The following is a 23,364-nucleotide window of genomic DNA, read 5'->3' as shown; positions in this document are numbered from 1 at the left end:
CTACCATTCTGGACCTCTCTCCCATTTTGCACTCCCCAGACAGGCCCAGAACATTCTCACCTCCAGGCTTTTTCTTCCTCCTTGCATCACCAGAAGCCTGCAAGGTCCTTCCTCCACCTATCTGAAACACAACCCTCCCAGGTTCTGCCTCTTGGGAAGCTTTTCTAGATGGTTCCTCATCAGAGCCCCCTGCTCGGTTTGCCCTTTGGTTGGCAGAACATCCTGGAAAGGGTGCTGAATGGGGGTTGGCACCTGGTCATTGACATCAACTGGACAAATAAATCCTCTGGTCTCAGTTTCCTCACTGGTAAAATCAGGGAGTGGACTGCATCAGGGGTCCCCACATAGGATTCCTCACTGGCCTCCTCTGGGGACTTTCAGAAAGCATGGATTCCTAGGCCCCACTCTGGGCCTTCTGAGTCTGGATCTGCAGTATGGGGCCTGGGAATCTGTCTGGGGACACTCCCCAGATGATTTGGAGCCATTGCCCATTTGGGGAGGCCCTGGACTGGAGAACCTATAGATTGGCCCAGTGTTGAAGGCTTTTGCAGAGTACAGATTTCAAGGGACCTGGTCTTTTTTGCAGGTTCACAAGGCCTCAGTTGTGACATTCAGAAGATGCTTAACAAATGCCAATTGAGTGAATGAGTGAATGAGTGAATGAATGAAGGCCCTGAAGGGAAGTAGTTGTAGCTTATGCACACCGAAGTGAGAACAAACACAGCCGCCCAGGCCAACATTCAAGTGTACAGGTAAACGTAAACACTTAACGGCAGGCACACCTGTGCTCAGATGCTATTTGAACATAATCCAAAATTCTGCATTGGTACCTATGCATATGCCGTTAATTTTATTTTTTTTACAGAAGCCTCAAATGCATGAGATTCATTTCCAGTAAGGGGATACACCACCCACTTAAAAACAGTGATTAATTTCAATATTTTCTTATACACCAGGATACTGGGTGATAATGAGGCATGTGCACGCATGTGAGAGAGAGAGAGAGAGAGAGAGAGAGAGAGTGTGTGTGTGTGTGTGTGTGTGTGTAGGGCAGGGTTGGAGGGGGGGTGGCTTGCTAGGATTACCAAGATTACTGGAGACAGCTAAAGGCTCTTAGGACCAGGCAGCTACTTGCCCAGCTTCCCCCTGTGGCTGTGGTCAGGGGCTCGAGCCCAGAGGGAGCATGCAGGGCCAGGGTCTGAGTGGGTTCTCCAGAACAGTCCAGTGAGCCCCGGAGAGTCCAGGCAGTGAGGACTCCCCAGGGACCATGCAGGAATGTCGCTGGTGGGTGGGTGATGGTGAGGGACCCGGGAGGTCGGCCCTGTGACCATGGGGCACACAGAAATGGCTTGGTTCGTGAGGCATTTCCCCCAAGCATAGCGCAAAAAGACTAAGGCCACACTTTGACCAAAACCTCAGTCCAGAGTGCTTTGCTCCTACAGCCTGTCCCAGCTGCTGCCTGTGTCCACAGCCGCTGGACCAGTGTCCCCTTGCCCTGGTCTCAGGCTGGGGATGGGACAAGGGAGAGAAATGGATAAGACCAGAGGCCACGCTGGTAAGGGCTGCAGTGGGGCACTCCTGTCCCGTGGACCCCATCCTCCCCACGCCAATGCTCCCTGGAGCTCTGCTCGGCTCTCTGAGCCCTGTGTTGCATTTCTAGCAAAGTAGGAATAATCAGACCCATAACAATTTGTTGTCCTTCAGAGTTTCAAAGTATTTTCTTGACAATATCTGGTTTGAAAGTCACAGTATCCCTTCAAGGCAGAGGTCCTCGTTCCCTCCTGCAGCCCAAGGAGCTATGGGGGTGCCAGTGCCCCCACTCCAAGACCAGTGTGGTTACCACCATCCATATCTGTGAGTCTGGGCTCCCAGGGTGGCCCAGGCTGGCCGCTCTCTGTCTTCAGAGTGGTTCTCCTAAACCAGCAAGGCCTAGTGCTTTTGGCCTTGGGGCTCCTCCTCATAGCACCATCCTTATCAGGGCTCTCAGATTACAAGGCTGAAAGCCAACCCCTGGACCACGAGGGATGGGTCCTGCTGCCCTGGGAGGCCTCTTAGCAGGGGAGGCCCAGACATTGAAACCACTACCTGGCCTCTGCAAGGTCTCCTTTATGGAAGACACAACACTGGTGGAATGAATCCCAAGTACGTTGCCTGTTCTCAAACGGTTAAACACAGAGTTACCACTGGCCTGGCATGTCCACTCCTAGGCATATGCCCAAGAAAAATGAAAACATATATCCCCATGAAAACTAGCAACATTATTCATATTAGTCAAAAGAAGGAAACAGCCCAAATGTCCATTAACTAATAAGTGGATAAAGAAAATGAGGCATATCCATACCAGGGAATATTATTCAGGAATAAAATGGAAGGAGATACTAATATACACTACAACATGGGTAAAGCTCGAAAACATTACACCAAGTGAACAAGCCAGACACAAAAAGCCACGTGTTGAAGGATCCCATTTATAGGAAATGTCCAAACTAGGCAAACCTATAGGGACAGAAAGTAGACTATTGGTTGCTTAGGGCTTGGGGGAGATGGTGGGGAGGTCTTTAGGGGGCACCACATAAAGGGTAGGGGATTTCTTTCTGATGTGATGCAAATGTCCTAAAATTGCAGTGGTGGTTGCAAATATCTGGGAAAACAGTAAAAAACCACTGTGTGTGTATGTGTGTGTGTATTTTAAATATACGTATATTATATATTTAAAATATACATATATTTGAAATATCATATATTTTAAAGATTTTATTCATTTGAGCAAGAGAGAGAGATGGAGAGCACGAGTAGGGGGGTGGGGCAGAGGGAGAAGCAGGCTCTTCGCTGAGCAGGGAGCCTGCCATGGGGCTTGATCCCAGGACCCTGGGATCGTGACCTGAGCCGAAGGCAGATGCTCAACCGACCGAGCCACCAAGGCGCCCCCAAAACCACTGTATATTTTCAATGGATGAATTGTGTGGTATGTGAATTACATTTCAGTAAAGCATTATAAAGAATTTTGAAAAGAGAACAGCAAACTGGAACTGAGTGATGCGCGCTGACCTTCAGGATACGCCACTAGTTTGCTCTGTGACACGGGAGAGGCCGCTTCCTTCTCTGCGCCCCCACCGGCCCCTCCGTGAGCGGGGGAGAGACACCACGGCCTGCCTCTGAGGAGTGCTGGGAGGAAGAGGGGATGGAAGGTACCTTGGCAAGTGTAATAGGAACAGAGGCATTATTTAAATGCACAAGATTTACTGTCGAGATGTCACCGCTCTGGGAAGTTGCGATGTCCTTGAGTTACAGCCCCGTAGAATGTTAAGTCACAGGGGACCTTAGAGAGCAAACAAGAACACAGGTAGGATGGTGGCTGTTCCTGGCCAGGTACGTGTGCCCCGCCCCCATCCCCAAATGTTTATCAGAGGCACGGAGGGCACTGAGCTGATGGAGAAACAGCAGGAAGGAATGGCAATGCTTTACTTAGGGTACCCTTGTGGGAACGGCCACCTGCAACGGCATTCCCTCTTGTCTCTATCCCCTGGATGTAAAACACACAATCAGACGCAATCTCTCTGAAATCTGTCTGAAACAGAAAACCCTCCTCCCACGTTTGCCTCCCAGCCCCCACTGCCAGGTGTCCAGATGCTGTGGCAGCTGCTAGCACATTCCCTCTTTCCAAACCCTGAGTATACAGCCCAAGGCTGACCACGGCTGCAAGCCTTGCAACCACCCCGAGGCATGGCTCTGGCGCACACTCGGGCCTGCCGTCCTGTCTGCCATCCTGACATCCTGATACCGCGGTCCATCCGCAGGGGGATCCACACCGGCAGGCACTGGCCTGGCTGGGGTCTGTGTGTCAAGGGGGTCTGGGTGTGCCCAAGTTCAGGACAGGTTCAATGTGCAGGCAGAAGAAGGCTGGCTCTTTTGGGACTTTGAATTCTGGAGCAGTACTGGATACTGATACAATACTGATTATGCTCATCCTACTAATAAAAACAATAATATGAGTAAGTAGCTTCCACTTTATTATGGGCATAGACTTTGCAGGCATTATGAATCAGTAGTCACAACAATCCCATGGAGTACATATTATCATCTTCATTTTATAGATCTGGACACTAAGGCTCAGAGAGGTTAAGTATATTGCCCAAGGTCACACAGCTAGTAAACAATAAATGTAGGGTTTAAAACTAGGTCTGTCTGATGCAAAAGTCACTAGAAAGCATAATCCATACAACACCCCCCTCAAGCCTTCTGCCAGGAGCCAGAGAGCCAAGAGCCACCCAAGCATCCGGAAAATGATTGCTCTGTCAAAGGGTAATCTCAGGAACTGCCCCAGCCCCTGTGGGAATTGGGTCCAGCCCCAAATATCACATTTATGTCAGGTGCCACAAGGGGTCTTTGTTTAATCTCTTAATGGAGATGCTGGGGAGAAGAGGCACATTTTGAAGCTCTTAGCCTAAAAAGCAAAGCCACAGCTGCTGAGACCAACGTCCCCTCTGTGCACCCCCCCCCGCCCCCAAGAGAAGTGGCTCCTGGTCAGTGCCACTGGCCCGGGGCTGGCCGTGTGCCGTGTGGCTGAGATTCAGGGAGGGGGTGCCCATCATGTCAAGGTGGAACAAAAAGGGTGACTACTCAACTCTTCAGAAGTGGGTGCAGGGTCTCGAGTCAGACAGAACTGCATCCTAACTTGGGCTCCACCACTTAACAGCGTCGTCACCTATGACAAGAAACACATCTTCGGAGCCTCAATTCGGAGTCGGCTATGAAATGGGACTACAGTGTCTACACCCCTGAGATGTTCTGAGGTGGCGGCTGGTGATGACAGTAAAGGATTCTGTCCCATTTACTGTGTGCCAAGGACGTCTGTTCTAAATATCTGCCTAGACATCTCCTCGACTATCTATCATCTATCTACCTCATATTTTCAACTACCTACTAAGATAGATACTACTATTATTCCCCTTTTATAGATGAAAAAAAATCAAGGCTCAGAAGGATGAGAACTAGGCCCCAGGACACAAGACCGAGTTAGTGGGGGTGCTGGGTTCTGGGCCCTATGTGGTCTGACTCGAGTCTGTGGCCTTCATTGCATACCACGCAGCCTCTATGCACACACACGAGGGTCCAGCAGTGGTGGCCAGATGGGGCGCAGTGCCGCACCTGCTGGGGGGTAGGGACACATCCATGGCCGCTGTGCTCATCACATGTCCCAGGCTGCCCAGGGGAACCAGCAGCTTATTAGGAAGTGCCAGGTTATGCCACCTGGATCTAACCATTGACTCATGAAACAGAGAACTAGAAATGTACCCATTGCTGGGAGAGAAGAAAAATAAAGAAGAGCTTCTTTGTTGAATCCAGAAGGGGGTCTTCTGTTCATCTACTGGAGGCTGGTAGAACCCGCCAGCAACAAGGTGGCTGTGTGTGGGCTGTGGGGCTCGCAGGGGCAGAAACACCGCATGCCATCCGGGCCTCCCACTTCCTGCCTTCGTGGAAGCCAGTCCCTGCGGGCCATGCACCCACCCCTGCCCCGTCCATCAACATCCACACCCCGGGTCAAATGCTTTCCTTCCAGATTCCCAAAAGCCTTTGGATCTCCAAAAGGGCCTGGATCCCAAGGACCTCAGGCACACACATAATTCAATACGCCCCTGAAAGAAGAAACAGAGAGAAAGGAACCAAGCAGAGAAAGCCTTGAGAAGTCGTGTAGAAACTTGGAACATAAGGGCATCGCAGTAAGAAAAGGGATCTGGAAACAAGTCACAACCTCCAGGGTCACGTGCCCTGGCCAGTAAATGAATGTGGCCCGCTTTAAAATTTAGTACCCAGGGAAAGAGCCCCTCTCCTGCCATAGTCCTTTTGTCAAACACCCATATAACAACCCTATTTCCACTTTTGCCTTTGCTGCCAAAAAGGCTCAGCGTTGAATTTAATGCGCACTGTTAGTAAGCGTCTAATCTCAGGTCCCTGGCGGAAGGAACTCCTCCTCATGCCACCCCCTCATCTATCTGGGATCTACTTCTCTGACTTGATTTATAACTGTCAAGGGTCCCCCTTCTCCTTTTCAGAAGCCCGTACAACACACATTATAGCTGGCCGCTGGATTACAGAGGGAGATTTTAGCATTAATGGGGGAGCAGGATTAGTGACCTTTTAAGGCTCCCTTTTAACCCTGTGTTTCTAGGACAGTGACCAATAAATAGTCTGCGTGCTCTTCCTCCACAAAAAAAAAAAAAAAAAAAAAAAAGTCAAGCCTCCTCCCTCTCTCCTGGAAAAGGGTGTTTTGCTTCTGGAATGTCAAGGAGTGACTGACTCCAGCGCACACAGGTTCAGCACAGTCAGCTCAGAGCTGCTTCTTGCCGGCGTCCCCTTTCGTTGCTGGAGCCTGGCTTGGTCACAGGATGCCAGCCGGTACGGAGGCACAGTGAGCCGACTGCTCGAGAACAATGGCCCTTCCACGGTGCAACTGCCTGCTCATTGACCACAAAGGCTCAGCAGGGACTGTGAAGTCATGAGGCTGCCTTTACGACAGGCACAGAACGGAACACGGACCTCTTTCTGGGCGCATGTCTAAGCAAACACAGGAGCTACCCACGGTGTCCCTTCTGCAGCCCTAGAGTCTTCGGAGCTCAAGCTGGGCTCCACGTCCATCTGAGCTTGAGTGGTCTGCCAATCCCAAGCCCCGGTTGTGGGCCTGCTCACCTCTATCTCGTGTTCTGATGTCAAGGAGACTTTCCTGATCCGCTTCTTTAGGGCGATGAAGTTCAACTCCCTTGCCTTACAGACTGGCACACCGAAGCTGGGAATATGATGACTGGCCAGCTTACTGGCAGAGCCAGAACTATAACTCACATCTTCAGAGGGAGAGCTGAGATTGGCTGGGGTGTTATCTTTAGGAAGAAGGTAGAGTTTATGACAGGGCTTGTGGAAGACTGGACCCTCATCCCAGGGCCCAAGTTAACAGCCACGACCTGGACCGATGAAGGGTTAACATCTCAAAGGAGAGTGACAGAAGCTGGAGTCAGCCCCCAGACAATTCATTCCAGCCTGAGGAAGAGGCTCAGGATTAGGATAAACACATTTTCGAGTGGCAAAGACTCTCCTTAGGTAAACTGGATTGCTTAGCCATGAACCAGCCCCATGCACAAAAGTGTCAATGAAACAGCATGTACCTTTCCCCCAGCTCCCCAGTGTCCGGATACTCCTCTCTTTGTGTTGTTTAAGCAAAACACTGGTTAAGTCGGTGCTCGCAGGTCATTAGGGCGAAGAGGGGACCCCTAGCTTCTCCAGCCAGCCCATCTGTCCCTACCTCCAGTCTGGGTGTAGACCTGACGTCCAGATGCACTGGCCTGTGATCACAGTAGTAAATAGAAATGCTCCCCTCCCCTGCTGACCCAGGAGGCCACTGTGACCCCCAGGCAGCCTGCTCAGTGACAGGCCCTCCTCACACCTCCTAGTCTAGGCAAGCCTCGCTGCTATCTCAGAGTTTCTGGAGGAGAGAGTGGTTGGGATTTAAGGTGAGCTTAGTTCAGTGTAGTTCTGCAGGAACATGGAGCTAGTACTTGACTGTCTTTCCTTTGTGCCTAGCTTACTTTTCCTGGCACCCAGAGGTAAATGTAAGGAAAGAGGCTCCCTGGTGGTGGTGATCACACCCAGCACTGGGATATTATTATTATGCATTTAGCTTATGGAGTATTTTCAGATGGATCGAATGTAAGCCTTACCACCGACTACGAAGCCAATCATAATATTCTCACTTAACAATAGGAAACCGAGGCCACAAGAGGTTAAGGGCCTTAATCGAGGCCAGCTAGTTAATGAATAAGTCGAGACCAGAAATTCGGTTTCCCGCCTTCGTAGTGAATTGAGACTGTCTTTCAGAACGGCTGATCTAGCCCCTGGCCAAGACATCGTTATTATTTCAACACAGACCCTTTGGAGGTCCAAAGGCACCAGTCTGTGGAACTTGCTGGCTTCCCTAAGCACCTGGCTTAGGGGCCGTGGAGGAGGCTGCTGGGCTCCACTCTGCGGAGGCATTCAGGGTTGCTCTGGGCCAGAGCGTCTCAGCTACTGAGTTTGCCCACTCAGCTGACATTCCGTCTTCTGGCCCACACCCATGTCCCTACCTTACCAGAATCAGTCCTCTCTTTTCCTGTCCTCCTTTCCTGCCTCCTGCTCTTACTCTAACTCTCCTCCCGACACAGGCTGTAGGAAGTGGTCTGACCGCATAAGCAGAGTCCCCTGCTTCAGGGTCCAAGTCCCCGCCCAGGGCCCCAGTCCTGGAGAGGCAGCTCAGAATTCAAAGCTCTAGGGAGGGGAGATGAAAACCACCCAGCGCCTCCCCCTCCCCAGCCCCTCCGCTTTGGGAAGGAGCTGGTATCATGGTCTAATGTGAAAAGCACCACCAAGGAGCCTGATATGAACTGAAGGCCCAGGGCAGCCACAGTCCTTGCGTCCTCGGGCACATAGCTTTTCTCATCCAGGCCTCAGTTTCCTCATCTGAAAAAGGACGGGTTAGATTCTGTGACCTCTGAGTTCCTTGCTGCTCTGAGAGACTCTGAGGATTCATTGAATAAGCAGCAAAAGCAAAGCCTACGTATAGATCCCATCCTCTGAAATGACTTTGCCATAAAAGGGGCGGCTGGAGCAGGCACTAATAGATTCATGGAAACTCTGGAGAGTCCAAAAAGGATTTTAATTAAAATGTAAATGTTGTAAACATTCAAACTCACTCCACCCTGGGAGCTGGGGCCCAGCTGCCGAGAGAGGTCAGGGGACCATTCACCATCATTAGTGTTAGCAGGTGCCCTGGATATGTGCCGATGCAAAATTCTATTAGGGGATCTCGTTCACATGGAACACCTGTGCAAGAGGAGATGGGGTGTCCTCAAGTGGGTTCTATCTAGAGGTGGTCTTGTGGCTTGATGTTGAGAAAGAGCCCTGGCCCCCAAGATCTCCCCCTCCTATTATATACACACACATATATTCATATTTTACGTACACATGTTATATAAAATCCCATCACTGGGGGTCCCTCTGAGTTAGGGATCATGCTCCTATAAGCAGGCAAACAGCACACAAGAGATAATATATTTTGTTAACAGTCACTTCCTAGCTGTGCTGTCTTGGGCACCAGTCTTATTCTTTCTTAGAAACAGTGACAAAAATGTTTGGCCACTTTTTCAGGGATGAGGGGTGCTGCAGTGGCCTGGCCCCTGGACTTTCTTCTTGGGGACCCAGAATCCTAGAATTATGCTCAATCTTCTTAGGGCTGATGATCCTGGGACTCGACCCCAAAATAGCAGGAGGAAACCCAAGGGCTGGGAACCAGAGACAGGTGTCTCACAGGACCCCAGACCCTGGCTAAGCCACAACAGAGCAGCTGAGGAGGTAGCCATGGTAATGGAAGGCCCTTCCCTGGGGCTTCTACTACAAGGGCAGAGGAAAATGAGCATACAACAGGTGCACACCAACAGCGAATACCATCGCGGGCTAGGTTTTGCATTCACTCTACTCACTACAACTTTTGGTGATTGTCTAATTATGGCTCATTACAAACATCAAGTTACATTTTGCAAGGTCGTAACTACAGGGGAAGGATACAATTATTATAATGAAGCCGCCCTAGCCCCAGACTCTTTCCCCTCCAATCAGCCCAAATGCCACTGCTCAAATCATCTTCCTCGCCTGCCACCTGGTCCTCCCGGGTCGCCTCTCCTGCATCCCTTCCCACGGCCAAGGCGACAGAGCACGATCCAGGGTGTAGTCCCTCTGTGGCTTGTCTGCATCGAAGGTATTTTTCTCCCCTTTCTTTCTCCAATGGGCAGCTTTCTCCTGGGGCTGCCTTGGTGGAGGGGAAGAGCTAAGGATGTCGGAGGGTTGTGGAGACAGGGCCTATAAAGAAGAGTGGCAGGATGTGAACCAGAAGCTTAGCGCCTTCCAGCACAGTCTGTGGTTGGGACCCACCTGCTGGCTACGGCCAGGCAAACAGATACTGGTCCACAAACTCTGTGAGAGTGAGGCCTCAGCAGCAGGGAGTAGGAAAGGCTTGGGGTGGCCTGGATACACCTGTGTCTTGCCTTTCTTGGAAGTCCTTTTCTCCCCAGAGGTTGTCCGGGGCGGGGCGGGGTGGGGGGCAACCTCCTTCCTGGTAAAGGCTGTTTTCAGGGGAAAGGCTGGTCTATATCCAGAAAAGGAGAGGGAGTTTATCTTAGTCCCTCCTTCTGCTGGTCAACCTCCTTCCAGGAATAAGGTACCACTTTTAAAGAGGACAATCAGAAACCTCAGTACCCAGAAACAGGAAACCAGAAGGATGAGAGGTCTGGGCAAGCTCTTCCTTTCATGGAACTGGTATTTTTTAGCCTAGAAAAGAGACTTCAAAGGAACATGACAGCCGGCTTCAAAATCTGAAGGGCTGTCATGTAGAAGAGGAAGCAGATTTGGCCCGTGTGCCTGGAGGCAGAATCAGGATCTGCAACCCAGCCAGCCATGGACTTGGCCATCTCACAAAGTAGTGAGTTCATGGATGACAATTGGTCAAGGAAGCCACAGAAGAGGCTTGCTCTCTGCCTGGCAGATGGGCTCTGATGTCCCTTCTACTCTAAGACTCTGTGACTCCAGGCAACAGCCCCCGGCATCGCACCTTGCACCCAGTGATGCCCAATTGATGTTTTCAGGTTGTTGAGAGGACAATATGAAATTACACAGGGGTGGGGTGCCTGGGCAGCTCGTCGGTTGAGCATCCGACTCTTGATTTCAGCTCAGATCATGGTCTCTGGGTTGTGGGATTGAGCCCTGCGTTGGGCTCTGCCCTCGGCGGGAGTCTACAGGAGATTCTCTCTCTCCCTCTCTCTCTGCACCCCCCAGCTCGTGCGTGTGCATGCTCTCTCTCTCTCTTGAACAAATAAATCTTTTTTAAAAGTTACACAGGGAAATCAGCTTTCAAGTAGGTGGTAGAGACCTTCTCCTGTGAACCTTTTCCCAACCAAAGGCACCAAATGTAACTCCTCCTAGGGGTTATCAAAATTCATTGGGAGATGCCCATGGTGCTTATTTAAAGTGCAGATTCTTGGGCCCCACCCAAAATTTGGATTCTGTACCTCTAGAACAGGGACAAAAAATCTGTATTTTAAAATAAGCTCCCTTGGGGCGTCTGGGTGGCTCAGTCGGGTAAGCGTCCAACTCTTGATTTCAGCTCAGGTCATGATCTCAGGGGCGTGAGATCGAGCCCCATGTCAGGCTCTGTGCTGGGCATGGAGCCTGCTTAAGATTCTCTCTCACCCTCTCCTCCCACCCCCCTCCCTCTCAAAAAAACAAATAAATAAAATAAAATAGCTCCAGATCATTCCTATGCCTGGAATCATCAGGACACACTTTAAGAAATGTAGACCTGGGCGCCTGGGTGGCTCAGTTGGTTAAGCGACTGCCTTCGGCTCAGGTCATGATCCTGGAGTCCCGGGATCGAGTCCCGCATCGGGCTCCCTGCTCAGCGGGGGGTCTGCTTCTCCCTCTGCCCTCTTCCCTCTCGTGCTCTCTCTCATTCTCTCTGTCTCAAATAAATAAATAAAATCTTTAAAAAAAGAAATGTAGACCTGCGATAGGAAGCTGTAGGGGGGGGGGGGAAGAAGGGACTAGACTTTCATCCCAGCCCTCCTTTTCCAGGCAGCTCTCCCTGTCCTCCGTGCTTCTGCTCCACTCCCACCACATCAGAATGAATGAAACCTGGCTCTTCCAGAATGTTCTCTCTCTTTCAGTCCCCAAATCACTGCCAAGCGCCCCTTCTGGTCAGACTCTCCCCTCCCCTCTCCCTTTTCCTACAGGGATTGATTTGTTTAGTTTCAACAGTTTAATCTCCTTCCCCAGGAGAGGAGCTGTTTCCTCTGATCCCTGGTGGGAGGCGTTCCGTATCGGACTGAATCAAGGAGGGGCGGGGAGAGGAAGGTAAAAGAAAAAAAAAGAAAGAAAAAGAAAGGAAGAAGGAAAACATACCTCCTGGCAAAACCCAGAGCACCACTTTTGCAACATCTTTCCCCGCTACATTATTTATAGCATGACTGAAACATTTATTCCTCCCCTGCTCTTCCAAAGAGCACCCGTGTTTCCACTGAGCTGTAACAAGTACAGTGAGCCTGCGCTCAGCACGAACACCAAACATTTGATACACAACAGTGCGCCCTGGAAAATGCTATGGCTCCCAGCGGCCAGGAGGAGACCAGGACAGCGGGGCTGGGCCTGGGGAGAGATAGGGTGTGACTCCAGGATGCAGGGGGGGAGGACAGAGGGAAAGGAGCCAGGCTGCGGACAGGAAAGCAGGGTTCTCTAGGCAAACAGCTAAGGGGCCTACATGAAGCCAGCCTTGCAAAGAACCAGAGGCCGGGACCCACCAGCGGCCAGATCTGCAACAGTGATGCTCAAGGACGCACTTGGCTGGTGACAGGCTTTATGAACAGATAGGTTCATTTATTCCAGTTTATATAAATAAGTACACTTATTAATTGTGTGAATGGACTTCGGATTCAAAGAAATCTGTTTCGATGTCCCTTATGACACATCTCTGCTGTGTGACTTAGAGTAAGTCATATAGTCTGAGGCTCATCTTCCCTTTCTGCAGAACAGGGATACCAACATCCACCTTGCACTGCTATTTTGGAGCATTAAGGTCATGTGTGACAAGTACCTAGCACTTTAAGTGAATTTCATCTCAATTATAAAAATGAAGTGCCTAGCACAATGCCTAGCCCTTAATGGATATTCCATAAAGGTGACTTGGTCCGTTTTCCGTTGGCAAGCATTATGAGTACTCACAGGCTTTGCAGAACTGTTTCCCAGTGGCCTGGTGTACATGCTAATGAGAATACATGGTGCAGTAAGGGAGACCTGACATTCTCAAAGGCCTCCAGCTCTCTTGGAAAGAACAAGCCCACGGACCCATGACAGCAGAGCTCCATATCCCCATTCATCTGGCTTTGCTTTAGCCGAGCCAGCAGCGACCACATCCGTTCCTGGCCACAGGTCTGCTGGGCGCCTTCAGAGTTGCATCTACCAATGCCTGCCACGATTGCCCCATGAGCTAGGGACTGCCCCCACCCCCCACCCCCGGCGTGGCACCCTTTTCTGCCTTTGCTGTTGTCCCTCTCGTTTGCAGGACACACTGCTTCCCACCGACTTGTTTTCCAGCGCTTCTTCCTGTTCATGAGCGACCTTGGATCCAAACACATTAAAGTCCTATTTGTTTTTATAACTCCTTTCCTGGAGAAGAAGGGCGATGAGATCTAGTGGCAGAAGATCTACTACTGGTCTGGGTGTCTGACCCTGGAGCAAGTACTCTGAGAGTAACAACCAAACACCATCAGCATCCATTCCGCACTAAGGGTATTATACACATTGTCTCCTTTACCCCTACAACAACCCTGGGGGCTACACATTATGATCTCTACTTTCCTTCTTTCATGTGTCATTTAATCATCTCTTTGAAAATATTTTACCACCTCTACTACCTGCCACACATGGCAGAAGGAAGACAGCGATGAATATGACAGGTGTCCTCATGGGAGCTGATAATCCAGATGAGGAAATGGAGACCCAAAGAGGTGAGTTAACCAAAGAGGTTAGTTAGTTAACCAAAGAGGTTAGTTAACCAAAGAGGCTAGTTAGTTACCCAAAGAGGTTAGTTTTTTTTTTTTTCTTTTACCTTCCTCCCCCAGCCCCTCCTCGATTCAGTCTGATACAGAACGCCTCCTGCCCTCATGCTTCGTACCTCTCGGCTGGGTGCTTTACGATCTACAGATCCCAGGGGACCTGTTCACCCCACCCCCACCGCCCGCCCCCCAGCTGCTGGACGGCTCAGGAGCATGGGGCAAGCTCTCAGCAGGGACTGGCTGACACGTGCGGATGTGTGAGAGCTCCCTTTAAACTGTAGAGCACACTGTATCGCTGGGTGTCTTCTGCCTCATGATCTAGAGCCCAGGGGCTACCTAGGAGGTCAGCCAGGTCCCCATCTGACTGTGGGACCCCAGCAGGTGCACCCAGGAAGACTCCTGGACCCGTCCCTGTGCAGACTGGGTTCCAGGCAGGGAGAGACAGCCCTCCCCAGCCCTCCCTCCACTGCTCCAGCCCTGGCTTCCATCTGACTGCAACGTGACCTGGTCTGACACCAGCCACTTCTGCCACCAGCTCCATGCCATCTCCTTCCGGCTGATCCTGTGGCTTCGAGGTGTGGGGAGCAGAGAGGAGAGCCGCGTGGCTGGAACAATAGCCAACTTGCCTAAAACCCCAAGGCTGGGGTTCATAAAAAGAAATGAATCCATTCAGGCTAGCACTGAAATTACAGTTTCCGTTTCATTCTGGCGATAGGAGGCGGGCACTTTGGCACGGAGCGTGGTGTCGGTGTGGTGGGGGCGGCGGCGGAGGGGGGGGGAGGCGGAAGGGGCTGCAGACGGATGAGGCTGGCACTTTGATCTGTTTTCTCCCTCCCTTTCAAGCCGCCCCCCCCCTCCAGGTCTCCCTCTTGTGAATATATTTGTTTGTTTATTCCTATTGATTTCCAAAGGCCTAGGTGCCCCCGGGGCTCCTAGCTGCAGGTGCACCAAATGCAAATCCGACAATTACAGTCAATCCGGCGGCAAAAACTCCCCATAAAAGAAGAAAGCCAAAGGGCTCCCTGCTGGGAAGTGCGGCCCTCAAAGACGAGCCCTCCGCTGAAGGGCGGCTTCAAGGGCCTGGCAGCACTGGCCTGGCTGGGGTGGGCACCAGCGTGGGCAGATGGCCGGGGCCAGGCCCTCAGGCTGGCTCTGAGAAAGCTCTGCCTCACGTGGCTGGCCGTGGCATCCCACCCTCGGGAGACCTTTCAGGTCCCCATCTGCCTGAGCTGAGTGACGGGGAGAGACAGAGGAGGCCCGGGCTGACGTGGCTTCTCCCAGTCCAAGCCTCCTATGTTGCCTCATTCATTCAACAACTATTTAAAGCACGCTCTTTATGCCAAGCACTGTTTTAGGCCCTAGGGAAATACCAGTGCCCAAGACAGACAGACAGACGGACATGCTATGCTAAGGGAGTTTGTGGCCTAATCAGAGACATCAAAAAAAAAAACAGCAAAGGTGGGAGTTTTAGGGCAGAAACCAGGAAGGGAGAGAGACAGGAGGCAATGGCCAAGGGCTACGGGAAAGACACGTTTATACTGGGACCAGAGGAATGAGATGGAGGCAAATGTGCAGGGTGTGGGGGAAGGGCTTTCCAGGCAGAACAGCACAGGCAAAGGCCCTGGGGGTGAAGGTGGTCTCGAAAGACCCTGGTTTATCTGAGAAATTGAGATCGCTGTGGCTCTAGCTCAAAGAGCAAGGGGACTGTGGCATGAAATGGGGTGAGACAGTGTCAAGGGTCAGACCATGGTGTGGCATCTGGAGTTAACAATGGAAACACGAGGCTCTGGCCGATGGCCCAGCCAAGTCTATGCTAGCCTCTCTTGAAAGGAGGGAGCCCTCTGACTCTAGGTCTTCAGGGACCTTTGTCTGCCTTCCAGGGAGGACAGGGAAAAAATTAAGACAGCAGTTCTGATACTTTTCACTCCCCCTAATTTTCAGCGTGCTCTGCGTGCCACCCCTTCCTATTACTCAAGACCAAACCCACCCATTTATCGATTTATTCACGCCAGAAAGTATTGATTACCTACTAAGTGCACGGCAGGAAGGAGGTGGGCAGGAGGCAAGTGGCAGGTTTGGCTGGATCAGGATGGGCTTTGTATGTCCTGGCAGGGAGTTTGGACTTGATTTTGGAGTCTGGAGACCCTTTGAACAAAGGTTTTGGAACAGGAGTGATAGACTCAGAGTCTCATTGCACAAGGTAGTTCTGGCTGCAGTGTGGAGGGGACCAGAGAGAGGTCTCCCCCGAGGCTGCAGTCAGAAGCCACTGGGATCATCCAGTGAGAAGCGGCGACCCCTCCTTGGGGCATCTGCCTACTCCCCAGGACACAACAAAGCTTCACGCCTCTGTGCTTGAGTGCCATTTTGTTCCTATTTCTAGTGTGTTCCAGTTAACTTAGACGCCCTGATCTTGAAAACCAACAGATACTGCAAAGGTCCTTTCTTCTTGACTTTAGAATCATTAAGGGTTTGAGCAGATGCACAGGGAAGGAAGGAACAGACCTATCCCCTGGTGTCGTTTGGCTGTTGTTGACAATGAAATGAATTTGCATTCCTGGGCACGCAATAACTAGACAGAAGGGAAGGATCCCAGAGGGCCTGGGTGGCAGAGGAAGTGGGACCAGAATGCCTTTTCTGTGCTCACATCCACGTGGATAACTGAGAGCTGGCTGCACTTGAAAGAGGTGCACATTTGGAAACTGTGAGGCCAGTACCTGGCATAAGGAATGCACTTAACACTAGACTTCAAAGCCCCAACCCAGTCCACATCTTCCCCAGAGAGGGACACAGCCTGGGCAACTGTACCTGCGGCAGTGTTTGATATGCAAATCTCCCATCTCTTTAAGCTAGACTGTGAAACAGAGAGTTAGAATCAGAGCTAAGGAGTTTGAGCCCTTAGAGATCCTGGAGCCTCATGCCATCCTTTTATAGAACAGCTACCAGAGTCGCACTGAGGTGAAAGGACTCATCCAGGAAACCTCAGTTAATGACTTACCCTGGGACCCTCAGTTAAAGGGCTGCAGCTCTTGCACTGGATGTCAGGGGGCCATGCAGAATCTATATTTACATCTCAGGGCTTACCTGCTAACCCTAGCACACAAATAAAATGTCTCCCAACAGCAGTCCTGAGATCTGAGAAATAAATACTTAGATAAAAAGCCATTTACCAAGACCCAAATGCCTTTTAACAGAGGCTATATGCCCAGCAGGATAAGCCAATTACCAAAGGATTGTGTTCCAAATGCAGCCTAACTGTCTCAGAGCCATGTCAGGGGGAATCAATAAGTAGTTAATCAATGGATTGATTGATCATTTACTGCTAGTAATTAAATTTTGGGCAAGTACAAATTGTATTACACCTATAGTCAGTCAAAAGCAATGCTCAGATCCTGGAACATGAAAGGAAATAAAAATAGAAGCCCTGTGGCCACAGTCTTAGAGTCAGAGAGAGAGAGGAGAGAAAGAAGAGAGGGAGGGAGGGGGGGGAGAGAGAGAGGGGGGGGAAAGGGGGGGGGGGGGGGGAGAGAGGAGGGGGGGAGAGACAGAGGGGGGAGAGGGAGGGAGAGAGGGAGGAGAGAGAGGAGAGGGAGGGAGAAAGAGGGGAGGGAGGGAGAGAGAGGAGAGAGAGAAAGGGGAGAGAGGGAAAGAGGGAGGAGAGGAAAAAGAGAGAAAGGAGAGAGAGGGAGAGAGAGAGGAAGAGAGAGGGAGGAGAGGAGAGGGAGAGAAGAGAAAAGAGAGGAGAGGGAGAGAGGGAGGAGAGAGAGAGGAGAGAAGAGAAGAGAGAGAGAGGAGAGGAGAGAGAGAGGAGAAAGAGGGAGAGGCATCTTACAGTATCACAGGTCTTTAGGGTCAAAAGAAACTCTGAGGGTCATCCAGTTTGGCTCCCTCATTTTAGTGAGGACTCCCAGAGGTTGACGGACTGGCCCAAGGAAACCAGTGGGTTAGTGTCAAAGCAAGGATTACCTCCAGGCCTCTTGCCTCCCGGCCCAGTGCCCTTTAAGAGAAAGGGCAGGCAGTCCCTGTTGTACAGTTTGGGGGAGAAGTAGCAACATCACTGATGCTTTGCCAGCATCCCTCAGGGCACTCACTAGGGTCCGGGGGCCGTTTCCCCTCACCCCCCATACAGGGCTTGTCCATTAACACAGAGATTCATGGAGACGCCTTCTACATCACTGCCCTTCTTCTAGCCACGTTGGCAGGAAAACCGCTCTTAAGGAGGAAGATTTGCCGTCACTCGGGAAATCGCACCTTGAGTACAGGCACACGGAACAGCTCCTGGAGAAGGAAGTGCAGCAGCTTCAGAACAAGCCCATGGGCTTCCAGGTGATGCCAGGAGCGGACCTACATGTCGCAGAGACATACCTGTGCTGCTCTGTTTGTCAAGGGCCTGTTTCTTGTACAGTCCATGTCTTTACCATTCTCCGCTCTGTCTGATGCTTCTCCTGTGGCCCTTAACTTGAGCATCACTCTAGGCCTGATGCATCTGCTGAACTGATGCAAAGACCTGAGATGTGATAGGACCACCAAGGGCTACACCATCTGTGTAGGATGGGTTGCGTCTGATGCCACGTAAGAAGACAAATGCTGTTTGGGCTTCCCTGCATGTGGAGGTGGGAACTGGAAAGGGGGGAAACACTTGGGTGGGCTCTAAGTTTTCATACTTTTTCCCCAAATTAGGTGGCAACTCCTCCAGGAAGCCACCCCCGACTGCCTGCCCGAGTCTAGTCTCTCTGGACCATTTGTGCTCTGCGGGGCTCGACCCTCCCCTGGGACAGTTTCAACACCTGTTCCTGAGGCTCTCTGTAGACAGTTAAAAACCCCAAGTCCCTTCCTCCAGCTGGTCAGCAGGATTCGGAGCCCTGTTGCCCCTTGCTGCCAGTCTAAATGTGATCAAGAAAGGCAAACACATTTTTATTACTTGCTTAAGCCGAGCGGAATTAGGTAGGTAGATCTTCTGGGATGAAAATCAATGCATTCTGAAGCCAAATATCAATGATTTCTGAATTATCCTCTGCTTTTGTAAGATCTGTGCTGGTGTTTCTGTTTATGTTAAGCACCTTCCGGAGCCATCCCGTGTATGGACTGCAGCCAGTAATGGGTCGACTCTTTCTCTCCCTTCCTCCCGTGATGCCCGAGAGAGCGCTTCCCCCCAGGGCTGATCCTAAGCGCTCATGGCCCGATGCTCTACTTTCCTCTGGAGTCTGTCCCCTGTTCTCACCCGACCCCCACCCAGCACCCCATGCCCAGGGAAGCAAATCGGAGAGATTAAGGATTACTTGACATGCTCTGTGCAGTCATTGGTAACGGCCAAGCCTCCTGCACCCCCCTAATTGGATCCGCTGCCGAGAAGTCTGATTTAATCAGCCTGTGATCACGACTGGGGTGGGGAGGGGGTGGTTCGGGAAAAGGATGAGCCTCCCGGGCCTTGGCTTGCTCTGTTTGCTGGCCCCAGCTGTGTGTGCACAATCAGCCTTTATTAACTATTACACTTCATTCCGGACAGCTGCCTGGGGAGAACATCGATTCATTCCCCAACCTTTTAGGCTGCCCTGGAACTTGGTGTTTCCATTTATTTATCTCCTTATTTCTGTGAGCATGTGCAGGTTAGCCCTGCACGGGGAAGACGGGGCCAGGAAATGGATTCAATTAGAAGCATATCCTCCACTTTCTTCCCTCAAAGTCCCACCTTTCCTTCGGTCTCCCCCGGGAGGTGGGTTTCCTGCAATCCCCCCTCTCCCCCACCCCACCAAAACTTGCAAGCCCTAAATAGAAGCACCTCTGCAGGAGAAGTGAGAGCAGCCCTTGCATCCAGATCAATTTACCGTGTCAATACTTGTCCAGGTCTTCTGCGTACCTCACCATATTTTCGTGAGGATGCCAGTTAGCCCCATCCCCTCCTGCCTCACACCCACCTGCACACCAGACACGGGCTGTGCGGTGTAGCCGGCACAGAGCTGGTGCGCCTTTCTCCAGGGACTGGTGGCTTGCAGGGGGGGCACTGGGGTGCAGCCACTCCTGGACATTTGGGGTTCTTGGTGGGAGGCGAGGCTGAAGCAGTAGCCCCATTCCATGACAAGGTAAGGGGGTTCTAGGTACAGTCATTTCGGATGGACCAGATGGACCTGTCCCGTTCCTCTCCACGCACAGCCCCCCCGCCTCCCCGTGGCATGCACGCTGTGTCCTGGTAGGTTGCTTTGTGCCAAGCACCCTACGTGGGTAGTTCCCCTGCACGTCACCTCACCCCAGATATCCCACTACAGATTCGGGACCCCCATTCCTCCACAAGGCACCCAGCCAGCTCCCCGCTTCTTCTGTACGAAGACAGACCATCACACTTACAGAGCGCTGGGTGATTGTCCAAGAGAAAGAGGACCCTCATAAAGCACTCCGAGAAACGGTGCTTTACATCCCCCCTGCCTGCGTGTTCCAAGTCTCTCTGCCTCTACCTCCCGTGTGACTCCGGGCAGATGGGACGACCTCTCTGAGCCTGTATTTCTGCATATATAAAAAAGGGGCCAATCTACTCTGGCCGCTTGCCCTTTGGGGATGAGGTGTGTACAGATTTGTGGCATGGACCAGAATCTCCTCGGGCAGCCAGGGGAGCAGTTAAAATGACAGATGCCAGAGTCAGCGGCCTCGGCTCAAATCCTGCCTGTGCCATTGCCTCGCTGTGTGACCTTGGGTAAGTTATTGCCCATTCTGTGCCTCGGGTTCCCATTTACCAAATGAGGATAACAACAGCCACTCCCTCACGGGGTTGTCACGCAGATTTAAAGAGTCGATATATGTGAAGGACTTAGAACAGGTTGCCTTTTATAATCACAGATGCGGATGGATGGCCTATCACCTTCCCGTGTTGCTCTCTCCATGCACACATGCACGTGCGCGCGCACACACACACACACACACACAACAACATGGCTCCAAATACCATGATTAAAACCTCCCCTCAGCTGGGCAGGGGCCTTCTTTTTCTCTGGGCCTGGGTCCCAGTCTGCAGCTGGACTTGTGGGAAGAAACATGTCCGCAATATGGTCACTATAAGGTCGGGCCTGGCTGTGAGGCTGGTTTTCTCAGCGCCAGTCCCCCTGGCTCCCGGGCAGAGGTCAAAGTTGCAGCACCGTGGACAGAGCTTCTGGTCTGGTGTAAAGGTCAGCTCTGGACCTCTGCACATCTGCTCTCATCCCTCATCCACGAGCAGCCCCGAAACTAGCCCGCAGACTCTCAGCTGGCCACTTCAGCCTGCAGCTGGTAAAATGCAAACTGCATCAAACGGTTCACTCTTTGGATAATGCTACTGTCTCCATTCTGAGTGATGCCCACTCTGGGGACTGGCATTCATGAGTGGAGGGCTGGGGGGCATGAAGGGGAGAGCAGGAAGCAGAGGAAACAGGGCTTTCGAGCTGGGAGTCTGCTAACAGGTTCCAAAGCCACCAGATTCTCTCATAAAAAAGTTCATTATGATGGAAACAATAAAATAGAGCAGACAGACAATTAAAGGACTGGCAATCGTATCACAAATTGGCAGAAAAAAATCATTGACAGTTTTGATTACCAAAAAAAAAAGCAATCATAAGGGAGGAAGGAAGGAGATAGTATATTTCTCATAAATCACAGGCAGGGAAGGAGCAGACCCTCCTCGGGACAAGAGACAGTGGACATGGTTCTGACAAGTTCTAGATCTCTCCTCCTTACAAAAGGGAAGAGCTTGGATTAGCGTCAGAGGAAAACCTTTCTGTTAACATCTTAACCCTGCATTTTGAATGTAAGCCCCTCTGGACAATGGGGAGGGCACCTTGGTCTCTCTTTCCAGTCCTGGGTCCCCCATCATGAGAACAGGCCAAAGATCTTCCCCTTACAGTCTATGACCCTCTTTCCCAGAAATGTCTGAGGTTTCCATCTCCACAACTGCACAGCCAGGGGATGTTCCCAAGACCAGACCTTCTCTTCTGCCTCCCCCACCAAATCAGCCTCCACCACAGGCGGCCTGGGAGGGTCTGGGGCTGTCGGGAAGGACAGGGAGCTGCTCAGCAGACATCTTCCCAAGCAAGCATTGTGAGTTGGAGCCTCACCTCACAGGGCCAGATGGCAGGGAGGGCCCTAGTCGGGTCCCCATGGGGCAGCCCCCAGAACCACAGGCCTCCAGAGGGCCCAGGGCCACAGTCACTGGGAAACAGGCCTGGCGGGGGGGGGGGGGGGGGCGGGTGCTATGAGCGCTGCCCAGCCTCCAGTTAGTCCCCTGCTAGGTGTGCACTCCCGAGGGGCATGGGCAGGCCCTGGAGACTCAGTTAAGTAAAGGGAGGTCTTGCCTAGGGCCAAGATTGCACCTTTCTCCCTGAGAAGCAGGGTACGAAGTACTGGTGGGGACATCCCTGACTAGAGGTGGACTTTTGGGTCAATCATCTTTCCAGATCTTGGTTTCTTCACAAATACATGAAGGTTTGAACCAGATCATTAAATCCCCTAGGAATTTCAAACACCCTACATTTATTACAACTGGGTATAAAACAAGATGTTCCCCATGGTCTCAGAATTTCAAAGGGTGAGAGTCACGGGGACAAGGAGCTCCCCGCTCTCAGAGGAGGCACTGGACTCTCCACGCGGGGCTGGCTAAGGGGAGAGGGGCGCTGGCCCTGAGGCCCGAGTCCACCACCAGCTACAGCCTGAGCCAAAGCAGCACAGACGTTTGAAGAGACCATAGTGTGAAGGTCTCTCTAAAGAGAGTGGGCACTCTGTGGGGTCCCTGCATGTGTCCCCCCAAGGTCCAAGGGAGGGGGCTGGGTGAACCCAGGGAAGCCGTGGCAACTTGAGAAGGTTCGAGAAAACCCTCAGAGAGCGAGACGTGTGTTCTGGGGCCGGGCAGAGGCGGCGGAAAGGGCTCCAGAAGGTTGCGGTGGGAGCACGGGGGCCCTCTGCTTACCGAGGGGTGAGGAGACACCATGGAGGGCAGAAGCAACACTAAGCATGCCTCCCTTTTACCGAGCACTTTCTATGGGCCAGACTCGTCTTTAAGGACCTTACACATGTCAGCTCATTTCAACATCCCACTAACAAAATACTACTATTAAGCCCATTTTATAGAGAAGGTAACTGAGGCCCAGAGAGGTAAAGGGACTTGCCCGAGGTCAGAGCTACAGAGTACCAGAACCCTGCTCCTACCCACCTGGCTATACTGCCCTCTGCTAGAGCGGTCTTAAAGGAAACTTGTCCCGAGGCTGGCCTGCCAAGGCCAAAGAACCAGGCCATGTGCTGTATTCTCGAGCAGGCGCAAATGGGGGCTCAGGAGACATCAAGCAAAAAGGTCACTGCCTGCATCCGGGAATGGTGCGGTGTTAATGGTGCCAGAGAGCTGCTTCCAAAGACCACACCAAACCATTCATGAGGGAGAGGCGGCAGCCGATCCAGAGCGAGCTACGGCAGCAGTGGCAAAGTAAATGACCTCCTGGCCCTTTCCCTCTCATCCCTGTGCAAAAATAGATCACCCCTCCGCTCTCCTTGCAGGTCGCCCAGCCTAGGTGAGGCCCACACGAGGGGGAGGAGGAGAGGAGAAGTCTTGATGGAGGAGAGATTGAAGCTTTGATGGAGATTCAGGAACAAATGTTTATTGAGCATCTTCTATGGGCAGGACATGAGGATATAGCAATAAAGAAAATGGACAAAAAATCTCTGTCCTCTTGGGGTTTACAGTCCAGGGGAGGGAGTGCAAACAATAAATGAACCAGTAAACACTTGGTATGTCAGA

At 51.8% G+C, this 23,364-nt stretch overlaps 1 protein-coding gene across 1 annotated transcript in view; it reads right to left on the bottom strand.

The window, feature by feature from the left end:
• The window catches only part of DSCAML1 (DS cell adhesion molecule like 1), a 322,784-nt gene that overhangs the window by 208,771 nt on the left and 90,649 nt on the right, over positions 1–23,364 (bottom strand). The window lies entirely within an intron of this gene.

The sequence above is a fragment of the Neomonachus schauinslandi genome, chromosome 11, assembly GCF_002201575.2.
Source record: "Neomonachus schauinslandi chromosome 11, ASM220157v2, whole genome shotgun sequence".
Taxonomy (NCBI): domain Eukaryota; kingdom Metazoa; phylum Chordata; class Mammalia; order Carnivora; family Phocidae; genus Neomonachus; species Neomonachus schauinslandi.
This window is presented reverse-complemented; position numbering and strand designations above follow the sequence as displayed.